This window comes from Macaca fascicularis, chromosome X (genome assembly GCF_037993035.2).
Source record: "Macaca fascicularis isolate 582-1 chromosome X, T2T-MFA8v1.1".
Taxonomy (NCBI): domain Eukaryota; kingdom Metazoa; phylum Chordata; class Mammalia; order Primates; family Cercopithecidae; genus Macaca; species Macaca fascicularis.
In genome coordinates, this window is record NC_088395.1 from 94,327,342 (window position 1) to 94,352,042 (window position 24,701).

A 24,701-nucleotide genomic window follows, 5' to 3' on the forward strand; every position below is an offset into this window, starting at 1 on the left:
GGGACCTCATGAGGCTATCAGGGTGGGACCCCATGAGGCTATTTCCCGGAATTGTCTTTCTGTTTGGGTTCTGGGAACATCGGGGGGCTATCCGTGGCCATCTGGGGTTTAAATTTCACGATGGCCAAGCTTTTTAAATTTTATGAGGCTTAGGAATTATGAGGCCTAGTTTCATTACCATTTGCCTCTAGATCACTCAGATCCAGTTTTCCTTCCTAGGGCTTTGATCTGAAGTTTGGGATTAAGTTTAGGACAAAAATGTGTCTAGAGGGGGTTGCATGGGCTGAATGCTAAATGCTAAGCCGGAAGTGTGGAATTTAGTCCTCTTCCAACAAGGGAGAGGAAAGGATGTCATGTGACACACTCAGATAACTTGTGGCTATAGCTATGCTAGCTAGGATTTGGGTGTCTGGTGCTTGGCTTTGGTTAGTTCCCTTGGTCTTACTTTCCCAAAAAGGAAACCTCCAAGTGATGGGTATCCTATTTATTACCATCACCTGGCAGGATTTGCAGGATAATTGCTCAGAACTAGAATATTGATCCAGATTTCTACATTCTACATTACCCATCCCTTTTGTTCTTTCTGAGCTGCAGCTGGAAATTGTTTGTTGATTCACAGGAACAAGCAGGGTTAGTCTAAAAATATAGACAAAAACTTTAAAACAGCTAATGAGTTTAGAATTTAATGACAAATGTATGAGTAGTTTTGGAACATATTTTCTCTCTTTCCAGTCCTCATTTTTGCTAAAAAAAAAAAAAAAAAAAAAAAAATCATCATAGCACTGAATGGTTTGCAAAATAGACTTTAGTATTATACTTGGCCTGATTATTTGCATTAAGGGCAGCAAGAATAATTATTTCTACATAGGCCTTTTGGATTGGCTTTGATGAAGTTTGTTCCACAAAGAATCTCAGAAAAGTCCTTTTAAATCTGAGCCCAGCCATGGGTTTGTATCCTCAAATACCTGTGAGTTGGTTTATCCTTTCCTCTTAAGGTCCCATCATAAACTTGGAACTCCCGGACCTGTTAGAAATTGACATTCTTTACTGACAACAGGTCAGGAACACTGTACAGGGGCTGTGTAGACAAGGGTTTCAGGCTAGTTTCCCCACTGGGCTTTTATTGACTCTGCAAGTTGAGACTGACTCCCTTAAAGGGAAGCATACCCTTCCAGTCAAAGCATTGGTAAAATAACCACTTTCTCCAACTGAGTTCCATTTCAAAAGAAAAATGGATCATTATTGCAGTGAAGTGAACAACTGTATTGCCGTAAGAATACTCACATAGTTTCCAAATTATAGAGGAACCAGGCAGAGAGAAACAAAGTCACAATAGTGAACACCTTTCTTAATTATTAAAGGTTTTAATATTTCAAAATAAGCTTACTTGAATCTGAAAAAAAACAAGGATCAGCAATATTGCAAGCAAAAGTCAAAAAGATTTGCTTCAGCTTCTTGAGTTCAGCCCATTTAGTTAACTCTTGTTTTGCTTGATATTCATGGATATTTTAGTTCTTTTAGAATCCTGTACATTTTCCTTATTCCAATGTTACAATCTCTAAAGTTATCAGAAGCCTGCATTGGAGAACACTTGTTAAAGTTCTACAGCTAATTATAAGCCATCTTTGAAAAGGATTCAAACAAGACAACAATTCTCCGTGAATATGAAAATGTCCAGAGCAGTTATAGTCAGAAACATGATTCAAAGAAGTTTGGTTATCTCCACGGTTTACAGTAACTTAACACAACAACCTTAATTATGATTGATAGTGAAACTAGGCCTCATAAAATTTAGAAAATAGGCCTCATATAGAAAAAATTAACACCAGGTGGCTCTGGATAGGGTCCCACCCTGCCTCAATAAGGTCCCACCCTGATAGGGTCCCACCCTGCCAATTCCGGGAAACAACCTCATGGGGTCCCACCCTGCCAATTCCGGGGGTCCCACCCTGCCTCAAAGTTCCCGGAATCAGCAACTCCAAGAAAAAACCTCATAAGGTCCTGCTCTAACCAATTAGCATAAGACACCTTGCTCAGGCCATAGACAGACCCAATTACCACGCGCCTAAAGCTTTGTTTGAATTTCGCGCCCTAAGCTGTGTTTGAACTTGTATTTGCCTATATAAACAGCCTGTAACAAGCAGTCGGGGTCCCAGGGCCAACTTAGAACTTGGGACCCTAGCGCGCTAGTAATAAATAACTCTCTGCTGTGAATCTCGTGTCGGTGATCCTTCGCGGCGACCCCTGCTCAGGAAGGAATCGACAGTTCGGTTCCAACATTTGGTGCATTGGCCGGGAAGTGGGGTCGTCCGAGGACCCCCGACCCATCCGGCGGAGACCTATCTGGCCCGGGCCACGGACTGCTGACTGAACGGACCTACCAGGTACCTTCGTTTTGTTCTGTCTGTCTTGCCGGCTAACTCTGAACTCTGGAGAGTACTCCTTCTGAATTAAGTGGGGAAGGGGGACAGACGTGTCCCGCACCTTCCCACTTTTCGCCCTGGGGGACGCCCTGGCGGTAGTCTGGGAGAAGGCTAATGACTCGGTCAGCCTCCTCAAATCTGTAGGCAGGCCGCCCCTGCCGTCTGAATATTTTGTAATCTTGTGGCGCTACTCTCTGGCCGCGCGGCTTCTCCTTACTTGTCTGGTCTTTGTTTTTGTTACTTTTGTTTTGTCCTTGTTTGTTATACGTGGACGAAATAAGACAGACGTTGACGACTCCTTTGTCTCTGACCCTGACTCACTTCCCTGACGTTCGGGCTCGAGCCCACAACCTCTCCATAGAATTCCGTAAGGGACGATGGAAAACATTCTGCTCGTCCAAGTGGCCTACCCTCCATGTTGGGTGGCCCCGGGACGAAACATTTAACCTCCCAATTATCTTACAGGTTAAAGCAACAGTGATGGATCCTGGGCCACACGGACACCCAGACCAGGTGGCCTACATAATTACTTGGGAGGATCTGGTCCGAAACCCTCCCTCTTGGGTGAAACCCTTCCTCCATTCCCCTTCCCCATCCCAATCTACCCTCCTTGCCTTAGAAGCCCCAAAGAATCGGAATCCGGACCCGCATAAGCCAGTCCTCCCAGATAAACCCCAGAGGGACCTCCTCCTTCTCGAACCCCTGCCTCCTCCACCTCAAAACCCCCTTCGGGGACCTCCACCTTACGCTTCACCCTTGCCCCCTGTCTTGTCCCCAGCTCTTTCCTCTACCGCCTCGACCCCTACCCTTTCTCCAACTTCTCCCTCGGCCCCTCCCTCCACCCTGTCTCCTCCTCCAGCCCCGCCCAAACTCACCCCTCGGACGCCGCCGCCGACACCTCCTCGTCTCCGCTTGCGGCGGACTGAGGACCCAGAAGGCCCTTCCACTTAGCAATCCTCCCTTTTTCCCCTCCGTACTGTCAGTCACACAGTCCAGTACTGGCCCTTCTCTGCCTCTGACCTCTATAACTGGAAGACCCATAACCCTTCCTTTTCCCAAGACTCTCAGGCCCTAACCTCGTTAATAGAATCCATTCTCCTCACCCACCAGCCCACCTAGGATAATTGCCAGCAACTCCTGCAGGTCCTCTTAACCACTGAAAAAGGCAGCAAGTCCTCTTGGAGGCCCGGAAAAATGTGCCAGGACCAGGAGGCCTCCCAACCCAACTTCCCAATAAAATAGACGAGGGATTTCCCCTCACCCGCCCGGACTAGGACTATGAAACGGCACCAGGTAGGGAGAGTCTCCAAATCTATCGCCAGGCTCTGTTGGCGGGTCTCAAAGGGGCAGGGAAACGCCCCACAAATTTGGCCAAGATAAGAAAGAAACCCCTAAGGAAAGGGAAGCCAGGTTAGCGAAGGAACAGATAGAGCGAGAGGATCGTAAAAACCGAGTAAAGGATAAGCATTTAACAAAAGTCCTGGCAGCAGTTGTGAGAAAGAAAGGACCAGGGAGAGAGGGAAAGAAGCGGAGACGGCCAAAAGTGGAAAAAGACCAGTGTGCCTACTGCAAAGAACAGGGGACTCGCGGAGGCGTTAAGGACAAAAGAGGGCGCGGCCAACTCCCGGAGGAACGGCAGGCCGAGAGCGCGGCGCCCGGGCCTGGCGCCAAGCCTGAGCCCGCCAGACGGGAGGCGGCCCCGCCGCGGGCTCGGCTCCGGCCCCAGCCACGCCAGCATGGCCGGCCGGACCGTACGGGCCGAGACCCGGAGCCGGGCCGAAGATAACATCAAGAAGGTAATGGCGACCATCAAGAAGGTCCAAAAATGGAAGAAGCAATGAGTGACTGTAGGCGACACTTCCCTTCGTATCTTCAAGTAAGTGCCAGTGGTGGACCCCCAGGAGGAGGAACGAAGGCGGGCAGGTGGCGGGGCAAAGAGATCCCGTGGCCGGGAACGTCGGGGCAGGGGCGCCAGTCCCCGAGGGGGTGGCCCTCTCATCCTGCTGGATCTCAATGATGAGAACAGCAACCAGAGTTTCCATTCGGAAAGTTCCCTGCAAAAAGGCACAGAGCCCAGTCCTGAGGGCAGCCCCCAGCCCAGCCGCCCTGTGTCACCTGCCGGACCCCCAGAAGGGGTCCCTAAAGAGGCTCAGCCCCCACGGCTAGGCCAAGAAAAAAATCCCGGGGGCATAACTGCTGGCAGCACTGACGAACCCCCAATGCTAACCAAGGAGGCCCTGGCAATGATCCAGCAGATGCATGCCTGGACACACTTAAATAATTGAAAGCTAAAATTACTGATTAAAAAACTGACTTTCTAATCCCAAAGACAAGTACCCTCGTAGAACAAGTGACATCTGCCTGTAAGGTCTGTCAGCAGGTAAACGCTGGGGCTACCCGAGTGCCAGAAAGGAAACAAACTCGTGATAACCGCCCAGGAGTCTATTGGGAAATAGACTTCACTGAAGTAAAACCTCACTATGCTGGATATAAGTACCTACTGGTGTTTGTAGATACCTTTTCAGGATGGGTAGAAGCCTACCCCACCCAGCAAGAAACGGCACACATAGTAGCCAAGAAAATTTTGGAAGAAATCTTTCCTAGATTCGGACTTCCCAAGGTAATTAGGTCAGATAACGGGCCGGCCTTCGTTTCTCAGGTAAGTCAGGGGCTCGCCAGAATATTAAGAATTAATTGGAAATTACATTGTGCCTATAAACCCCAGAGCTCAGGACAGGTAAAAAGAATAAATAAAACAATAAAAGAGACCCTTATTAAATTAACCTTAGAGACTGGTTTAAAAGATTGGAGACGCCTCCTATCCTTAGCTCTGTTAAGGGCCCGGAATACACCTAACCGTTTTGGGCTCACTCCATATGAAATCCTCTACGGAGGACCTCCCCCTTTGTCAACCTTGCTTAATTCCTTCTCCCCCTCCGATCCTAAGACTGACCTACAGGCCCGGCTAAAAGGACTCCAAGCAGTACAGGCCCAAATCTGGGCCCCCTTGGCAGAACTGTACCAACCAAGACATACACAGACCAGTCACCCCTTCCAGGTGGGAAACTCTGTCTACGTTAGACGGCATCGCACTCAAGGACTAGAGCCTCGGTGGAAAGAACCCTACATTGTTATCCTGACCAGTCACCCCTTCCAGCCATAAAGGTTGACGGAATCTCCACTTAGATCCACGCATCCCACGCCAAGGCTGCTCCAGAGACGTCCGGATCAACACCACTTAAGACGTGAAAACTCCAACGCTCCGCGGACCCGCTCAAGATAAGACTCTCTCGTATCTAACTCCTTACTTATTGTTTACCCTTCTTCCCTGCGCCGTCTCTAGTGTAGTTTTTGACGCTAATCCCCACCGGCCATTTAGCCTGACCTGACAGATAATTAATTTTAATAATCAAGAGGTCTTAAATAAGACCTCCGAGAATGCTCCTATAAAGACTTGGTTTCCAGACCTCTATTTCAACTTAAAAAAATATATATATATATAGCAAAAAAAAAATAAAAGACACAGGCCCCCGGTTTACTAGTCCCACAGGAGTCCTATTAAGAACTCCTCAAGATAGACAAAAATAAAAAAGACAGGCTAGAAAAATGTCCATCAGCCAGAACAGGTTTTATGCCTGTCCCGGATGCAAGACAGAACCAATAAAAAACTTGTAGAAATCTGACTCACTTGTATTGCAAAAACTGGTCCTGTGTAACTACTAATAATAAAAAGTAAAAATAAGCCACAAAACCTTAGTATATAACTATGCCCTTTGTCCAGCCCTGTACCACAACCCGATATTCAGAAAATTGCAACCTGGTTCACATCAAGTTTAAAGATGCGGCAAAATCTGATAACAGATAGATAACAACAAAATTAATATAAAGTCTCTATTTATACCAGCACAACCCGCCTAAAATTCCCCTCCAAATCAGACTATTAGTCAATCCAGACACTGCCCCTGTTGCAGTAAGGCCAGACCAGGTTTTATTAGAAGCTAAGAAGCCCCCGGTTTCCATATCGGAGAAGCCCCAACTAAAAACTCCTCAAAGCACTTCCCCGCCCTTAATCTCCCTCACCCTCGCCGACATGTTAAAAATTAAGGTAGCGGCTAGAGTTAAGACCAGGACAGCAGCCCTAGTGCATAGTAACCATCATCTGCAACAACTTAAAGTAGCCATAAATAAAAACCTTAAAGCCATAGAACAATCTATCACAAAACTTGAAAAGTCCTTGACTTCTCTGTCTGAAATTATATTACAAAACCGACAAGGACTAGAAATTGTCTTTCTAAAAAAGGGCGGGCTCTGTGCAGCCCTAAAAGAGCAATGTTGTTTTTATGCAGATCATTCAAAAATAGTTAAAGATTCTATGGCAAAACTAAAAGAGAAAAAAATCTCAACAAAGTTAGTTTAAAAATTAGTACAACCAATCCCCTTGGCTTAGCACCCTAATCTCCACCATCTTAAGACCCCTCATCCTGCTCACGCTCATCCTGACTTTCAGGCCATGCATACTCAACCACTTACTCACCCTTATTAAAAATAGATTACATGCTATGGTTCTGACCCAACTATACCAGACCCTCAGGACTAAAAAAGAGGCTCAAGATTGAGCCTCTGACACAAAAAGAGGAGGGAATGAAACTAGGCCTCATAAAATTTAGAAAATAGGCCTCATATAGAAAAAATTAACACCAGGTGGCTCTGGATAGGGTCCCACCCTGCCTCAATAAGGTCCCACCCTGATAGGGTCCCACCCTGCCAATTCCGGGAAACAACCTCATGGGGTCCCACCCTGCCAATTCCGGGGGTCCCACCCTGCCTCGAAGTTCCCGGAATCAGCAACTCCAAGAAAAAACCTCATAAGGTCCTGCTCTAACCAATTAGCATAAGACACCTTGCTCAGGCCATAGACAGACCCAATTACCACGCGCCTAAAGCTTTGTTTGAATTTCGCGCCCTAAGCTGTGTTTGAACTTGTATTTGCCTATATAAACAGCCTGTAACAAGCAGTCGGGGTCCCAGGGCCAACTTAGAACTTGGGACCCTAGCGCGCTAGTAATAAATAACTCTCTGCTGTGAATCTCGTGTCGGTGATCCTTCGCGGCGACCCCTGCTCAGGAAGGAATCGACAGTTCGGTTCCAACAATAGCATACACTCAGACATTGGAATTTTATAAATCCCATATAATTTTGGAACATATATTAGCATTACTCACCACGATATAACCTAAAGAAGACTGAGTATCATTTTGGCAATCCCATGTACCTAAACATATCAAATAATCCTGTTTACCTCTTTTTTCTGGACACTTCAGGGGCCCTCTGAAGTATTCGAAAAGCCAAGTGCCAGGGAAGATAATTTTGAAACTGACGTTTGATTTTGGGAAGGCTGTTAAATGTTCAAGGTTTAAAACACTTAATGTTATGAAATGGAATCCAGATTACAATAAATTATTTATTTTGCCAAAATGATGACCCAGAGGTTTTAAAGAAGAAAAAAGCTTTTATAACCCTTTACAAATTTTGCCAAAGAGCAGATTAGCGCCTTAAGAAAACCTTGTTATGCTTTTATTTCAATGCTCAATGTACAGAAAAACCATATAATACCCTGATTTGAATTTAGTCAATATGTTCACACAGAGAACCTTTTCTGCAAGATTAATTCCCACAATTCTTCCACCACTTATTTGAACCTTCAACTTTTTCCTAATTTAACTCAAAACAGTCCTTTAACCCAAGGCAAAAGTTTATATTTCCATGCCTTCGGAAAACACATTTTACTGTTCTTATACACCTTGCATGTAAATCTATTTCTAGTAGTTTCAATTAAGTCCTAGCAAGTTTTAACTTTAAGGTAAAACTTGGTAAGTTGCTTTAATTGTGTGCTAACTGCAGCCAAGGTTTGCCTTCTTAGTTAAGGGAGTTAAGGGTGTGGTTAGTTCCATATGTCCCCAGGCCTTACCAATTGTGAAGCATGCAAGTCAAATAGTTCTCAAAACTCAAAAAGCATTTCGTAACCTCAAAACACTTAGCAAATCTTGCATCTGACCTGCATTTTACCAATAGTATTAAGAGCTGGTTTCATTTCTTAGAGAATAAAGTCACATGAACTGAAATGTAACACCGATTTTATATTCCATTTAAAAAATATTATATGCATGTTCTTGTGTTTCTTTAGGCCAAATTAATTAGAGCTCTTTTTACAGACAATACAGACACTGAGAGGCATAAGAATACCCAGTCACTGGGTAGGGCCCTTTAAGAGATCGGGCTGGGAAAATATGCAGATATTGAACCAGAGAGGGCTCATCCCCTAAGATAGGATTGCTAAACAAAGCTTTGCCAAGTGGTTACCGGCCATGCCTCCAGGATATAAAACAAGATGGAGACTTGCAGCACAAACCACACAGACATGCAAAGTACACCGGATTGGCCGCAGCCCAAGACTAGCCCCACAGATACTTTTTCACAATTAAAGCTTTACAGAGAATATATACAGTGATAGCTGGGGGGCCTGGCCTAGTAAAGCATTTTCTAGAAAGAAAAAAAAAAAAAAAAAACTTTAAAGATTAACTGCTGACAGGGTGGAAAAGAGGAAAGAAAAAGAAACAGTTTTAAAATGCCTGGGGAAGAATCTCTTATTCTTATGCAAGTGGTTCCTCCCTGGGTAGACAAGTTTATTTGATGTGGGTTGGAGCTAACCTCCCTGATGCTGGGAGGAGGAGACTCCATTGGTGCATGGCAGAAAACGCCAGCCAGCCGCCCACAGCACCTTGGGCCATGCGTCCCAGCTCCGGCAAGGAGGGGAGGGTGGAGGGGAATCACTGCTTGCCGGTCCCTCCCGAAAAGGAACAGAAAAGGTCATGGAAAGGATGGGTTGGTTCCAGATCCCCAGGAGCAACAGAGCGTGGGGGTTACCATAAGCTCAGAAGTCCAAGGATGAAAAGGCTGAAAAGTGACACGGAGAGGTTTTGAGTACCCATTTCACTAACCGTTTCTCGACCTCCACGTTGGGCGCTAAAAAGGTTGCAGGACTTTTCCTTAGTTCAGCTAAAGATGGGGTTCTTTGTCCCACAGCCACGAAAAGTCAGGCTCGCAGACAATTTCAATGGCGAGTAAAACAGGGTTTTATTGGGTGAGAAGGAAGAAAAGGGGGAAACAGAGACTCTTGCAAGGCCAGAGTCCCTGCTGGAGTGCTTCCCACCAAACAGATTGAATTCCAGTTTCCACACAGGAAGAGGAAGGGCCAGGCTCCTCCCTGTTGCAAATGGCCTGAAGCCCTGTGGCTCCAGACCCCAGTGCACATTCCCACTGCGCAGGCTAGTTGAAGTTTCTCCAGCAATTTTCCAGGGAATCCCCCTCGCCTTCCCCCTGGCTCTCTCAGTATCAGGTAAAAATTCCTTGATCTCTAGGAAAATGGGCACATGCTTACAGACAGACGTGTGATCCAGTTCTGCCCTATAAAATATAAGGATAGTTTTTCTGGCGTGGAGTGCTTCCCTTTCAGATACAAGATGGGCATGGGAGAAAAATTCTACTCCATGACGCTGCCTCTTTTGTGCCTTTGGGTATATTTTTATGAAATGTAGTTGATATAGTCATTGAAACTATATTATGGTGTAATGAGAAAAAGTCAAGAAAATTTCAGAGATAACTATCCAAAACCCTGACCTCGTTAAGATACTAAACCAGTGCCTGCGTCTTACTCTCTGAAAACTAGTTATTTGGGGGAAAAAAAAAAAACCTCTTATTTAAGCCTCAGTGAGTGCACATTATGCTTCTTATAGCCAACACATTTTTTTTTTTTTCTTTTTTTGAGACGGAGTCTCACTCTGTCGCCCTGGCTGGCGTGCAGTGGCGCGATCTCCGTTCACTGCAAGCTCCGCCGCCTCGCGGGTTAACGCCATTCTCCTGCCTCAGACTCCCTAGAAGCTGGGACTACAGGCGCCCGCCACCACGCCCGGCTAATTTTTTTGTATTTTCAGTAGAGACGGGGTTTCACCATGTTCGCCAGGATGGTCTCGATCACCTGACCTCGTGATCCGCCCGCCTCGGCCTCCCAAAGTGCTGGGATTACAGGCGTGAGCCACCGCGCCCGGCTAGCCAACGCATTTTTAAATTACATCTTTTTAAAACTTTCATCTTATTTTTTACTCTGTGTAAATCTTTTTTCTTAGTTTTTTTTTTTTATTATTACTAGGAAGAAATACATAATCTGGGCAATTTATAAAGAAAAGAGGTTTATTTGGCTCATGATTCTGCAGACTTAAGAAGAAGCAAGACAAGATCTGCTTTGATGGGGGCCTCAAGCTGCATCAATACATAGTGGAAGGTCAACGGGAGCCAGCATGTGCAGAAGTAGCAAAGAGGTGGCAGGGAGATGCCAGGCTCTTTTTTTCTTTTTCTTTTTTTCTTTTTTTTTTTTTTTTTTTGCAACCAGCTCTTGCTGGAATTAGGAGCTACAACTCACTCATTACCATGAAGACAGAACCAAGACATTCATGAATGATCTGTCTTCATGACCTAAACGCCTCCCATTAGGCCCCACCTCCAACACTGGGTATTAAATTTCAACATGAAGTTTGGTGGATGACAAATATCTAAACTGTAGCATGTGCATATACACATGCACACACACATACACATATAATATTATATATATTGTATTTAATGTTACCAAGATAAGGAGACAAAAAATGCCCAAATATGGCTCTACTGTAGTTGAAATGAGGCAAAAAATATGTGATAAAAGTTAGAAGAGGACTCAAATGTTGTAGGAACAAAATCGTAAACAGTTAAGAATGGGAGTGAACAGAGTGTGCCAATGGTAGAGAGTAGAATGTGGAAGGTTTAGTGTTTTGCTATAGAGCTGTCACTACAATACAATTTAGTAAAACTGGCAGGTATAATATTCTGTTAGAACACCCTGATACCAGCACAGATTGTTTATAGTATCTGCTTCAATTAGTTGGTGCTTAGACTGTACTGCTTGTTCATTATTTTGAGTAACCACAATGAATAGTGGCAAATAATTACTAAATTGAATGAAGTTCAAACCAAAGATTTTACTACAATTCAGTCTTGAAAGAAAACCCTCAGATCCAAAGAGCAATGACACTCGTGATTACTTGTTTTATTACCAGTTCATCATGATTTGGGAAAAGCAACATTCCAGATTTTTGAAGAAAAAGTAATCTATAATATATTACTATAAAATGTGAATTTAAATGGACAAAGTGAATGGGAACATCTCAAACCAAGATTGTAGCATGCCATCCTTTTCACCCTCTTTCAAGTTTGCATTAGCAAACCTAGCAATGGAAACCTGATTTCACATATTATTTTTAATCTATCCTCAAAACTGCTGCCTTCAACAAACCATTATGTAAATGGAATATTCTTCAGGACTAGATTGGCATGTATGCCTTTGATTGGTATTCAATTAGCACAAATTGTATATACTTTTTCCAGTTATTTCTGCCTTACCTTGACCTGCATTATTACATACTAGTTTAAAATTAATGTTAATGGAGTTAGCTAATACAGCAACTGAAACTGATGTTATTCAATATAGAAGGGCAATAATAACCTCAATATCTTATTCTAATTACTCTTTCATACTTTTCACACATCATATTGTATAGTACCATGACTACATGGAATTCTAAAAAACTCAATACAATTTGACATTTTAAATGGGAAATTATGAGTAAATATAAATGATATATGAATTCTTAATGTATTCATATTTATTTTCAGAAATTTCATTCTAACTAGATTAAATGTACTTTAGCAGGAAATTGTGTTCTATTCTGTCAAAACAAAAAAATACCACAGAGAAGCAGAGTCAATATATGGCAATGCTCACGTTCCAAGAGCTAATTTGATCATCTTCATATTGCTATTTGAATACCCTTTTACCTTGTAGAATACAAGCACAGGCAGCTATAAACTAACAACTACAGAGTAAAGAAAATGCAGAAATCATTGTTAGGTGAACACATGGGTTATTTTCTTAAAAATACTCCAAAATTTTAAAATATAATACAAAGTTCAAATGTTTTTATTAACTTGAGAAAAGCTGTTACAACCCACATTAACTGTTAAGTATAAAATGAGCAATAATTCAAGTACCTAAACAATTTACAATAACAGCATAGTAGACTAAAAACACATATTTAAATTACTTCATAAAGTAATTCAAACCCTAGGTAATACCCTTTGTACCATACATATTTAATCATATGTTCCAGGTATTCTTTTTTGTTTGTTAACATTTTCCTGGATGTAGTGAAAGTAATGAGTTCACTGAAAGAATTAAATTCCATTATCTCTAAAAGAAGATATCTTGGCTTATAACTAATCTATTTTCATTTCCCTTTTCAAGGGAAAGATTAGTTGAAACAGATGTGCATACTGAGTCTTGATGAGAAATCAAAAAATAGTAGGAAGTCAGGCAACCCACTGTATATCAGCACCCGACTCCAACCAAGCACACCCCCAAAACACTTACATTTTTACCATATGATTTTGTGACTTCACAAACAAGCTAGCCATATCCTAAACTGTGTTTCAGTCATAGTTGAGACTTATTTATTTCCTCTGGCTCTCCCAGGTTAGTAGGAATACTTTCCATTCTATTCTCAACATCTGGCTTGCTCCAGAGGTTCCTGAAAAATTAGTTGAATAATACACAATTGTCCCTATTTTTTACATCAGTCAATTAACCGCATTAATCGCCAAAAACTTCTGGGTCAGAAAGACTTGTTCAGTTTGTTTTGGAGTGTATTTTACTCCTCATTAAATAGAACATTAAAATTTAGTAGTCTCATTACCAAGATATAATTGGATTTATTCAAATTAAGTTCTGCAGACTGTAGCACTAATGAACCTTTCATGTAATTCAGATTCTTATATTCAGGGTTATACTGTCACAAGGGGAGTGGCATATCTCAGTACTAGATAGAAAAAGGACAGTGCTGGGGGAAGAACAGGCTGCTTCTATAAATGCATGTAAGTTAAAAATTGTCAAAATGTATTTACCACTTGGTAAGCACTAAAGTGCCTGGTTCTCTGATGACAGAATGAGTAAGTGGTTGTTATTCTCCCACTACTGGGGAGACGATGGTGCTCTGCTAGTTACCATCTTCTAAGTCCCTAAAGCACATCTACTTAACTAGAATAGAGTTGCAATGAAGTTAAAACTCTTTCAGACCTATTTTGGATAGCTGGTAATGTTTCGATGTACAAGATGAAAAAGAATTGGAATTAGAGTAGTAGGGCATGCAAAAATCTAGAGCAGCAGAATAATTACTTAGAATCCAAGTAATTAAAATCTTCGACGATTCAGATAATTTTGTCTCCTTTCAAATTTTTTAATTTAAGTTTTTAATTTTTCTGGGTACATAGTAGTTCTCTATCTGCGGGGTACACATGATGTCTTGATACGGGCATGCAATGTGAAATAAGCACATCATGGAGAATGGGGTATCCATCGATTCAAGTGTTTATCTTTTGAGTTACCCACAATCCAATTACAATTTTATCTCATATTCTACTTTGAGAAGGACATACATAACATATGTTTTTTAAAAAGAAGAAGAAAGTAAATAAAAATATTGCATCAGGAGTTCTTGAATCAAAGGCATGACAAAATGAAAATAATGCTTTGGGAAGAGCAGTATGTCAGAAGAGAGTGCAAGGCCAGAAGACAATAAAGAGAACATTACAGTCATCCAAGTATGACTTTACAAAAGCCTGGACTAGAGTGAATAGCAGAACAAGAGAGAAAAAGGAAAATCTGAGAGATATTTAAACAAAAAAATAGAAATCTGAGTTAGACATTGGACTTAGAAGAAAAAGAAATAAATGAGTTAAAATAGCTTCATAATTTTTACCGAGAAAACTGAAAGTTACACAAATAATTTGGATAGAGAGAGGATCTACTTTAACTAGACCATTAATTTCAGTTTCAGACACTTTGAGTTTGAGATACCAGTGTAATATTCATTTGGATATGTCCTGAGAAGTACTGCAATGCATGTTCATAGATATGTTAATTGGGGAATCATTTGCATGGAGCAGTAGTTGAAGAAATAAGAAAGAAGCCGTTGTGGAAAGCAGTGTAGTGATTTTTTCAATAATTTAAAACAGAAGTACCATTCAACCCAGCAATCTCATTATTGGGTATACACATGAAGGATTATAAATCGTTCTACCATAAAGACACATGCATGCATATGTTCATCACAGCACTATTCACAATAGCAAAGACATGGAATCAATCTAAATGTCCGGCAATGGTAGACTGGATAAAGAAAATGTGGTACATGTACACCATGGAATACTATGCAGTCATAAAACAGAATGAGATCATGTTCTTTGCAGCAAGATCAATGGAGCTGGAGGCCATTATCCTAGGCAAACTAATGCAGGAACAGAAAACCAAATACCACATGTTCTCACTCATCAGTGGGAGCTAAATAATAAGAACACGTGGACCCATAGAGGGAAATGACACACACTGGGGCCTATCAAAAACAGGAGGGTGGGAGGAGGGAGAGGATCAGCAAAAATAACTAATGGTTAGTAGGCTTAGCACCTGGGTGATGAAATAATCTGTACAACAAATTCCCATGACACAAGTTTACCTATGTAACAAACCTGCTCATGTAGCCTTGAACCTAAGATATAAGTTAAAAAAAAAAAAAAGAATAGTGTACTACGTATGAAATTTAGAGCATACTCATAATTAAGTGGTAGAAAGAGAAGATGTAAGCAAAGGATGGAGTGGCAAAAGAGATGAGAATCAAGTAATTAAAATTTCATCAAAGCCAAGCATTGTGATTATTTCTAGGAAAATGAGATTGGTTAATCGCATTCAGAAATACAGAAACATTCCCTGGATTTGGTAAGAAAGCTGATAATTTTTTAATGAATTGGGGGTGGAAGTTAGACAGCTGTAACTTAATAGAGAGTGTATAGGAAATAGAGAATACAGGAAGTATTTGGCAACAAAATGAATGAAAGTTTGGATAAACTGTAGAAAAGGTAAAATTGTTTAGTCACTATGGTGATCACCAACTAAAGTTCTTAAAAAATAACTTAGTATATTTTCTTGTTAGACCACCAATTTCCAGTAGAAGACAAAATGTTAGTGACTTGCTTTCTTTAAGGTTCTCTTGGAGAAGTTAAAAATATTTGTATCTTATGTGCACTGCTATATATAATAAGTAAAACCAAGCCAAACCGGCCCCCTCATTTTATTTGAATATCTCTAATGAAGATTTTTTTTTTTTTTTTTTTTTGAGACGGAGTCTCGCTCTGTCGCCCAGGCTGGAGTGCAAGTGGCCGGATCTCAGCTCACTGCAAGCTCCGCCTCTCAGGTTTACGCCATTCTCCTGCCTCAGCCTCCCGAGTAGCTGGGACTACAGGCGCCCGCCACCTCGCCCGGCTAGTTTTTTGTACTTTTTTTTTTAGTAGAGACGGGGTTTCACCGTGCTAGCCAGGAAGGTCTCGATCTCCTGACCTCGTGATCCGCCCGTCTCGGCCTCCCAAAGTGCTGGGATTACAGGCTTGAGCCACCGCGCCCTGCCTGAAGACGGTTTTATACATTAAGAGGGCAAGGTAGAAACAACGTAATGCATAAGCCAAGAGGAGAAACTGCATAGAAGAGATACATAAACATTTTAAGAGGAGATGTTAACACACACACACGGGCGCATGCGAATCAAACCTGATAAACTGATTCCTGATAGAGCAGTACATTGAATATCAATATGTGGTTCTTCCTTCCTTTGTTTAATTTTATATTAGGCAAAAACTTTTTCCAGCATATCAAATTGTATCAAAATGCTGTCACTCAATTTTAGAATTAGATATTCATCTATCATTTTGAAGCAGCTAGAATTCTGGTCCTTGTCTTCTCATATACTAGTGAGATAATTGAGAAACTGAGCAGTTTCATAGCTTCTTCAGAGTGCCACAGAGTCAGGGAGTAAATCATGGCTTAAACTCAAGTTATGTGCTTTCTAATGCCACAAACTCATGCAGTTTCTTTGACAATTCTCAGTATTACTTCAATCTGACTCATAGCACTAATTAGAAAACATTGTGAAGAATTTAATATCAGGATTCCTAAATGTGGATTGTTGCTCATATTTAGAAATGTGATTAATATGTCTGATTTTAGGTAATGTTTTCTTCAAATAAATTTAATTAAACCATTGTAAAATACAGGACTTTCCTCTTTCTCCATCTAATATGACATCTAATAGATAGGAAACTTCGTATACTATTTTTTATTGCAAAGGAAAAACCCTAATGTGCTGATCTAAATAAGATTTGAAAGAATCACTTGGTTATATGAAAATATCTATTATTTTAAATAAAATTACCAAGCATATTTGTATAAGATAAAGATTAAGTTAATAAACAATAAATTTTCATTTCACTGTAAATTTTGCCCTGTCAAGTATATTGTAGAGTGGGTATAAAGCAAAGTAGACAAGCATGGAAACAAATGACTTGCTGGCTCACTCATATTCACATGAGTAGTGGTTCACAATTAGTTTTACTTCTGCTAAAGCAAAAACGTAATTTCATCATAGGGCCATCACTGCTTTCCCAAGCATCACCCACAAAATGACTTTTATCCTGACTTTTTGTACCTTCGCTCTCATTCCAACAGCTAATATCATGCCTCCCATGTTCTGTTTATGCAAGCACACCCATCAGCCTGCTTTCCATATCCATTATATTGCTCCATGAATCCCATCTAAATGCCTACCTTAATGCCGTCGTTCAATCTTTGCCCTCATCTGGAATGTAATGCTACCTTTCCAATCATAATTTTTCTCCAAGGATTGTGTTATAAGTATCATCTCTCTGATTAAACACTTTAACCACTCTTGAAATCAATGATGATTCCCTCCTTTAAATTTCTATTATTTCCTTTTACTCTTCATTTGACATTATATTTTAAAAATTATAACACAACAAACTCTGTTTTTTCCTTTAAAATATTTTACATATTACAGAGTTTTTTAACAAAAAAGATAAAACCATGACTCTCAGATAGGCATGGAATAAACACATATTAAGGATCTAATTTAACCTATTAATGAAAAACTGGTAAGATGTTACAACTAATTCAAAGAAGAATAAATCATACAGACACATTTATAGATCAACAATTTTAAAATGAATAGACAAATGGGGGCAAAACTAACTTCTTCTACAATGGAAAAAGACATTCAAATGGAATCTTTATGAGTCATAATTTTCATATTTGTAGATAATAATTATTTTTATTTTATCAGTTATTTATAATTGCCACAGTTGTAATATATCTGTTGTTAAATCTGAATCAGATAAGTCAGAAAGATGTACTCTTTACAATATATCATCTTCCACTGAAGCACATTTTTTTTCACATATCCTGTAGAATTTGGACTCTACTTCCAAGATGTGACTATTTAAAAACAGTTTTACATTCTTTCGTTTAGATTGCTTAAGAATTCAAAGAAAACTTTTTAGAGTACCATTGATAATGATATACTTATGTCATTTGAGGGTTTACATGGTAATTGAAAAAAGTAAAGAACTACAATGCCATGGTTTTTGAAAAATGTGCATATTCAAGCTCAAAATGCCACTGTGTCTCCATTATAAGGTAATGATTTAGGGTGTTTTGGGTCACCTATGCATTTGTTTAATAGGAAGTTTCAAATGAAGACTATAAAAATATTTCAATATGTTTATTGCTCTGGAGTGATTTAGAAATTTAGCTCCTGGGAAACATTTTCTTACATGCCAGGGTGATAAATCTGGAGATCTTAACCTCACCTCACTGGAGAGGAATTTTTGGCATTCTAGAGTAAAGATGAGGTATCTCACGCCCTCTAGAGATGAGATAAGCATGTGTTCCAGTTGTCCCTTATAAGCTCTGAGTCTCATCATGTTAAAGATCCTCTTCTGTGATACAAACTCACTGCATGTACACGTAACATCTGGCTCTCACTATGTAGTCTGTGAAAATTGGACTCAGGAAACCAGCAATAAGATACTTATTTTACTACTACTGTTCTGGCCATAATAATCTGTTTTCCCGACACAGGGGTCTTTGTGATTTTACATACTTATGTGTGGGGTATGTATGTGTGTGTGTGTCTGTGTGTGGGTGTGATGGAGGCGATGGAACTCAGACTGTGAACTTCTAGAATCATTGCCTCTGTTCTAAAAACCCAACCAGTGACAAGATCCAAAATCATCATCTTGATAGATACTTTAGACACAGTAAACATCTACCACTGAGTGGCACCACATCATGGGTACAACCACGGCAGATTTGGAGAGTGTGGTCAAGACCCTGGGCTACCTCACAGATTTCTACTCAGGCTACCAACATGGGCCGTCATTTATTAAGCTCACAATAACAGAACCTCATTGTAAGTGACTAAATTTTGTAGGCATCTTATTACGGTATTTTATAGTTTCACTGTCTTTGCAAAATAATAACATAAAGAAACAGAATGTGCTTCAAGGTAAGGGCACACAGGAAAGTTATTTTAGAGTGGCAATATATATTGGAGTTATTTTGTATGTCCCAGAACTTAACTTTCTACTTTGAAGCTTTCTTTCCAATGTCTCAATCAGTGAATTTTCTGAAAAAAAAAAAAAAAAAAAAAAAAAAGGTGATTTGAAAGGAATGAAGGAGAGCTTCTTGCTTACCCAGTTGGGTCTAGGAACCAGATTAGAAAAAGAAAGCAAACAAAGCAGATCAAAAATACTACTGTGTCTTCTGCTTCTACTTTAGGATGCAAAGAAAAAGTAAAACTGTTAGTGAATCCTGGTCATGGCATATGATCATAATAGTAAATATTCATAAAGTCTTAATATTAACCAGGCACTGTACTAAACATTTTTTACCTGTTAACTAATTTAATCATATCAATAGCCCAATGATATAAATATTATTATTATTCCATATGTTTCAGATGAAGAAACTGAGGTACAGAGACAGAAAGTGTCTTGCCCAAGTTTACACAGCTAGTAAGTAGTAAAATAAAAATTTAATCCCCGACAATCTATCTTTAATATACATGCTATTGGCTGGGTGTGGTGGCTCACACCTGTAATCCCAGCACTTTGGGAGGCCATGGTTAGTGGATTACTTGAGGTCAGGAGTTCGAGACTAGCCTGACCAACATGGTTAAACCCTGTCTCTACTAAAAATACAAAAATTAGCCAGGTCCGTAATCCCAGCTACTCAAGAAGCTGAGGAAGGCGAATCACTTGAAATCAGGAGGCGGAGGTTGCAGTGAGCCCAAATCACACCACTGCACTCCAGCCTGGGAAACAGAGTGAGTGAGACTCCATCTCAAAAAAAAAAAAAAGAAGTATATATATATATATATGCTCTTAATCATGTCATCTATGATATATAGCATTGAATTGTGGTTTTATACTTCAATTTTGAAGTGGGCAGGCTTTCTGTTCCAAGGAATTGTTCAAACAATGCAATAATGGCTCCATCTTGAGAACACATCTCAGGAGTAATTCAGTAAGAATACTTATCCAACATAGGGCTCCTGCTATGCTTTGAATCTTTGTACCCCATGACGCTCATGTTGAAACTTAATCATCAAGGGAACAGTGTTAAAAAGTGGGAGCTTTAAAAGGTGTTTGAGTCATGAAGTCTCCACCTTCATGAATAGATTAATGTATTCATGGATTGATCAATGGTTCTTATGGGAATGGGTCAGTTATCATGAGAGTGGATCTGTTATTAAAGCCAGTTTAGTGTCTTTCTTGTCCTGTGATGCCTTTCACTGTGTTATGACACAGCACAAGACCCTCACTAGAAGGCAATGAGATGTGATCCCTCAACCTTGGACTTCCTAGCCTTCAGAATTGTAAGAAATAAATGTATTTTCTTTATACATTACCCAGTCTGTATTCTGTTATAGCAACACAAATAAGACTGAGACAGCTACATAGCCCTCTTTTCAGAAGCAACATTTATCAACACTCCCTACATTTCTGGAATAACATTTTTTAAATGAGCATATGCAGTGGTATTTTACATACATTTCTCCTTTTCTTTCTTTGAGCAGAATTCTTCAGCCCACCTGGGATTTACCTTAACTATTTTTAAGTTGCCATTTTGTGTTCTACAAAACTTACAAAAATATAAATATAAATATGGACCCTGCTGCTCAGTGGGTTTTTTTTTTTTTTTTTTTTTTGAGATGGAGTCTCATTCTGCCGCCCAGGCTGGAGTACAGTGGCGAGATCTTGGCTCACTACAACCTCCGCTTCCTGGGTTCAAGTGATTCTCCTGTCTTAGCCTCCTGAGTAGCTGGGATTACAGGTGCCCACCACCACACCCAGCTAATTTTTGTGTATTTAGTAGACGCGGTGTTTCACCATGTTGGGCAGACTGGTCTCGACCTCCTGACCTCAGGTGATCCACCCGCCTTGGCCTCCCAAAGTGCTTGGAGTACAGGCATGAGCCACGGTGCCTGGCCCTCAGTGTCTTTTAATCATTACAGGAGATATAAACATAAATGCATCACACATACTAAACTACATGTAACTAAATGCTGTGACTGGGCTCTAACATATCAAGTATGAGTAAAGAAAAATAGATTTTGTAAAGGTGTGAACTGCACAATAAAGAAATTGGGATAATTCAGGTTGGTGTCATGAGATCATAGTCTTTGATAGTAAAAATTAAAAAAAAAACCCACAGAGTTGGAAATTTTCCCATACGTTCCTGGAAGACTTGCTGCTGAATTTAGCTACTTTTCAAAATAAATTCACCCAAGAGAGAATACTCTTTCATGATTCCACAAGTTTATTGCGTTTCTTTCTGAAAGCTAGAACAAGTACATCAGTCTGCTGAGATGCAAGATAAAAAAAGGGCACTTCACATAATTCCTCAAGTCTAGCATTAATGTAACCCTACTAATTTGTTTAGTTTGACCCATAAAAAGGATGAATTGTACGTCTTTCATCAAAAAAATAGGGAAGTCTCGCATTTTGCTAATGAGGATGTAAATTAGCACATCCTTTCTGGAAAGAAACCTAGTAAAATACCAAGTGCCTTAAAAAAAAGAATTCTCCCACCAATCTTCTTTCTAGGAACCTATTTTTAAGTAAATAATCATATAAATAAAAATATTTATGCTCTTTACTGTGCACACTATGTTATTTTTAATAGCACAATAAACGAAATGATATAGTCGACTGGTCATATAAATTAGAATGCATTTGTACAACAAAATAATAAGCAGCAATTAAAATGAACTTTTGAAAAACTGTGAGATAGAAAACGTTTCTGATATAACGTTCAGTAAAATCACCAAGATTGAAAGTATATATACAATATGATCTTAACTTTGTAAATATATGTATACTAAAATGACCAGAAGGAAATATAACACAATATTAACAGGGGCTATCTCTCTTTGGAGTGCAATGGCAGGCAATATTTTTCTTTTTACCTTTTTTAATAAAATGAACATATCTCAGCCTTAAAATAAGAAACCAAGCTTTTTTTTTTTTTTTTTACCGTAACTTTATGAAAAGTGACGGTAATGGTGGACTGATTAAGGACGCAGCTGACTGAAGGGAGAGAGAAAGGATCAAGCAAAAAGAAGGGAGCATGCCTGTGGCTTTAAGATTAGGGGGAATAAAAAAGGAGAAAGGGTAAATACCATGAAAGTGAAATGAAATGAACTGAGACAGACTCACTGAGTGTTAAATTACAAGTAAAGTAGCATCTCATTTCATGCATGCCAAATTTTACTCTTTATAGTGAGTGCTGGTAAGGATTCAATTTTCCAGCTATTGTTCCAGCATTTTTTATACCAACTATCACATTCTCTTTCGTAACTTTATTCATTTGTTTCCTCCATTGAACTATAATAATGCCTTCTTCAACAAACATATTATCCCTGAGTGTGCAATTTTGAGCCTTTACTCTGGTAATTTAAAATATAATTAGGTTCCATAATACAGATTTTTGGCAAGAAAATATTTATTTTCTTATTCTTCTAGTTGGGCTAAATACATTTTGGCTCAATTGAAATCCTGAAGCGTCTCCATGACTCTCTTTGAAGCTGTGAAAATGTGTGTAAATTCATCATATGTTAGAATTAATTCCCAAATTCATAAACCTGTTGTGTAATTGACCTATGGTAACCCGCAAAACACCCTGTGGATGAATGATAACATAGGAGATGGGACAAAATGCCAGGATAGCATTCTTATTTTTTATTTTATTATTTTTATTTTATTTATGTATATTTTCATTTTTGAGACAGTCTGGCACTGTCACCCAGGCCGATCTCGCCTCACTGTAACCTCTGCCTCCCGGGTTCAAGTTATTTTCCTGTCTTGGCCTCCGAGGTGAATTTCTGACTCATGAAATATTTGTTCAACTCAAAACCTTGATGGACTTAAAAATACCAATTCTACAGATAAAAGGGGTATTTTCTTTATTTCTATAATTGCCCTGACATGTTTTTCAGAGTATGATATCTTATGGAGGATTTTTAGTTATATATCCTAGACAGGAAATATTAGGTGTGCGATCAAAGCAGAATTCAGAAATCTATTATGCATGATAATCTATGCGATGGTTTTATCCAGGTTCTAGAACAGGAATTTATATCTGAATATGTGTACTCCCCAATGGAACCATGCTTAATAATCCTGCAGTGATGCAAAAGCTATTTTAAAGAGACCCTGGATGTACACTATGTGTTTGATCATTATGCTAAAATTCTCTCATTCCCATTGTTGCCATTTTCAGTAATATATGTTGAGCCAGGTTGCACAGAAATATGTATGTACATTACTAACATACACTGCTAATATTAACATAGTCATATACCATGCAACCTTTAACTCACACAGAAAAATCACAAAATAACAATTTTTTATTCTGAATCATGAATTTGAATATGTTTGAGTAATGCTTAACTCTATGTATACAAAAGATTTGTGGAGTGTCAAACAAAAAACAGATATAGAGACACTCACCTTGAAAATTCTTATTTGGAAGGCCTGAATTGGAGCCTGAAAAACTTTACGTATAAAAAAAGCTCTAGCGTAGATGGAATTGTGAACCATGGTATTGAGCAGTAAGTTACATCCATAAGGCAAAAAGTACATCATTTGTTTTCTAGAGTCTTGCTACTCAAAGTGAGATCTTGAAACTGGCAGTATCAGCATCACCTGGAAGATTGTTAAGAATGCAGACTCCGGCCGGGCGCGGTGGCTCACGCCTGTAATCCTAGCACTTTGGGAGGCCGAGGTGGGCCGATCACAAGGTGAGGAGATCGAGACCACGGTGAAACCCCGTCTCTTCTAAAAATACAAAAATTAGCCGGGCGTGGTGGCGGGCGCCTGTAGTCCCAGCTACTCAGGAGGCCGAGGCAGGAGAATGGCGTGAACCCGGGAGGCGGAGCTTGCAGTGCAGCCGAGATCGCGCCACTGCGCTCCAGCCTGGGCGACAGAGCGAGACTCTGTCGCCCCCCCACCCAAAAAAAAAGAATGCAGACTCCATGCCACACCCCAGACCTGCTGAATGAAAATGCATTTTTACAAGACTCCAGGTGATTCATATGCACATTAAAATTTGAGAGACATTGGCAGGTGAAAAGATTTAGGTATTTGAAGATAAGAAATGATGTGAATCTGTCATTTGTGGGTAACTGTAATAAAGCAAATACCACACTGTATAAGCATAATTTATCTTCCCTGAATATAAACTATAGATCTCTAAGTGGTTGCAGCATAGCCTCTTTATTCGTCTCTCTCTCTCTCTTTTTTTTTTTTGAAGGAGTTTCGCTTTTTGCTGTCCAGGCTAGAGTGCAGTGGCATGATCTCAGTTCACCAAAACCTCCGCCTCCCCCATTCAAGCAATTCTCCTGTCTCAGCCTCCCAAGTAGCTGGGATTACAGGTGGCTGCCACCACGCCTGGCTAATTTTTGTGTTTTTAGTAGAGATGGGGTTTCACTATGTTGCCCAGGCTGGTCTCAAACTCCCGCCCTCATGTAATCCACCCGCCTCGGCCTCCCAAAGTGCTGGGGTTACAGGCCTGAGCCACCGCACCCGGCCTTTATGCCTCTCTTGAATGAACTTGAATTGTTTCCTCAGTTTTCCGTCAAAGCTCTTTAACATGCATTGTGATATCATTTTACCGCATTAGCTTTGAGTTCACAGCTGAAAAACTTTGTGCTATGTGCAGGCAGAAGTGCA

The 24,701-nt window shown here is 40.1% G+C and overlaps 1 long non-coding RNA gene and 1 pseudogene across 1 annotated transcript; both read left to right on the plus strand.

Annotated features, from left to right (window-relative positions):
- Positions 1–2,148: 2,148 nt before the first annotated feature.
- LOC107126992 (uncharacterized) lies at positions 2,149–6,645 on the plus strand. The gene is made up of 2 exons (XR_001484245.4): positions 2,149–2,384; positions 5,371–6,645. It is a non-coding gene; the product is annotated as an uncharacterized lncRNA (long non-coding RNA).
- On the plus strand, positions 4,108–4,717 carry LOC123574625 (B-cell CLL/lymphoma 7 protein family member C pseudogene; annotated as a pseudogene).
- Positions 6,646–24,701: the final 18,056 nt, after the last annotated feature.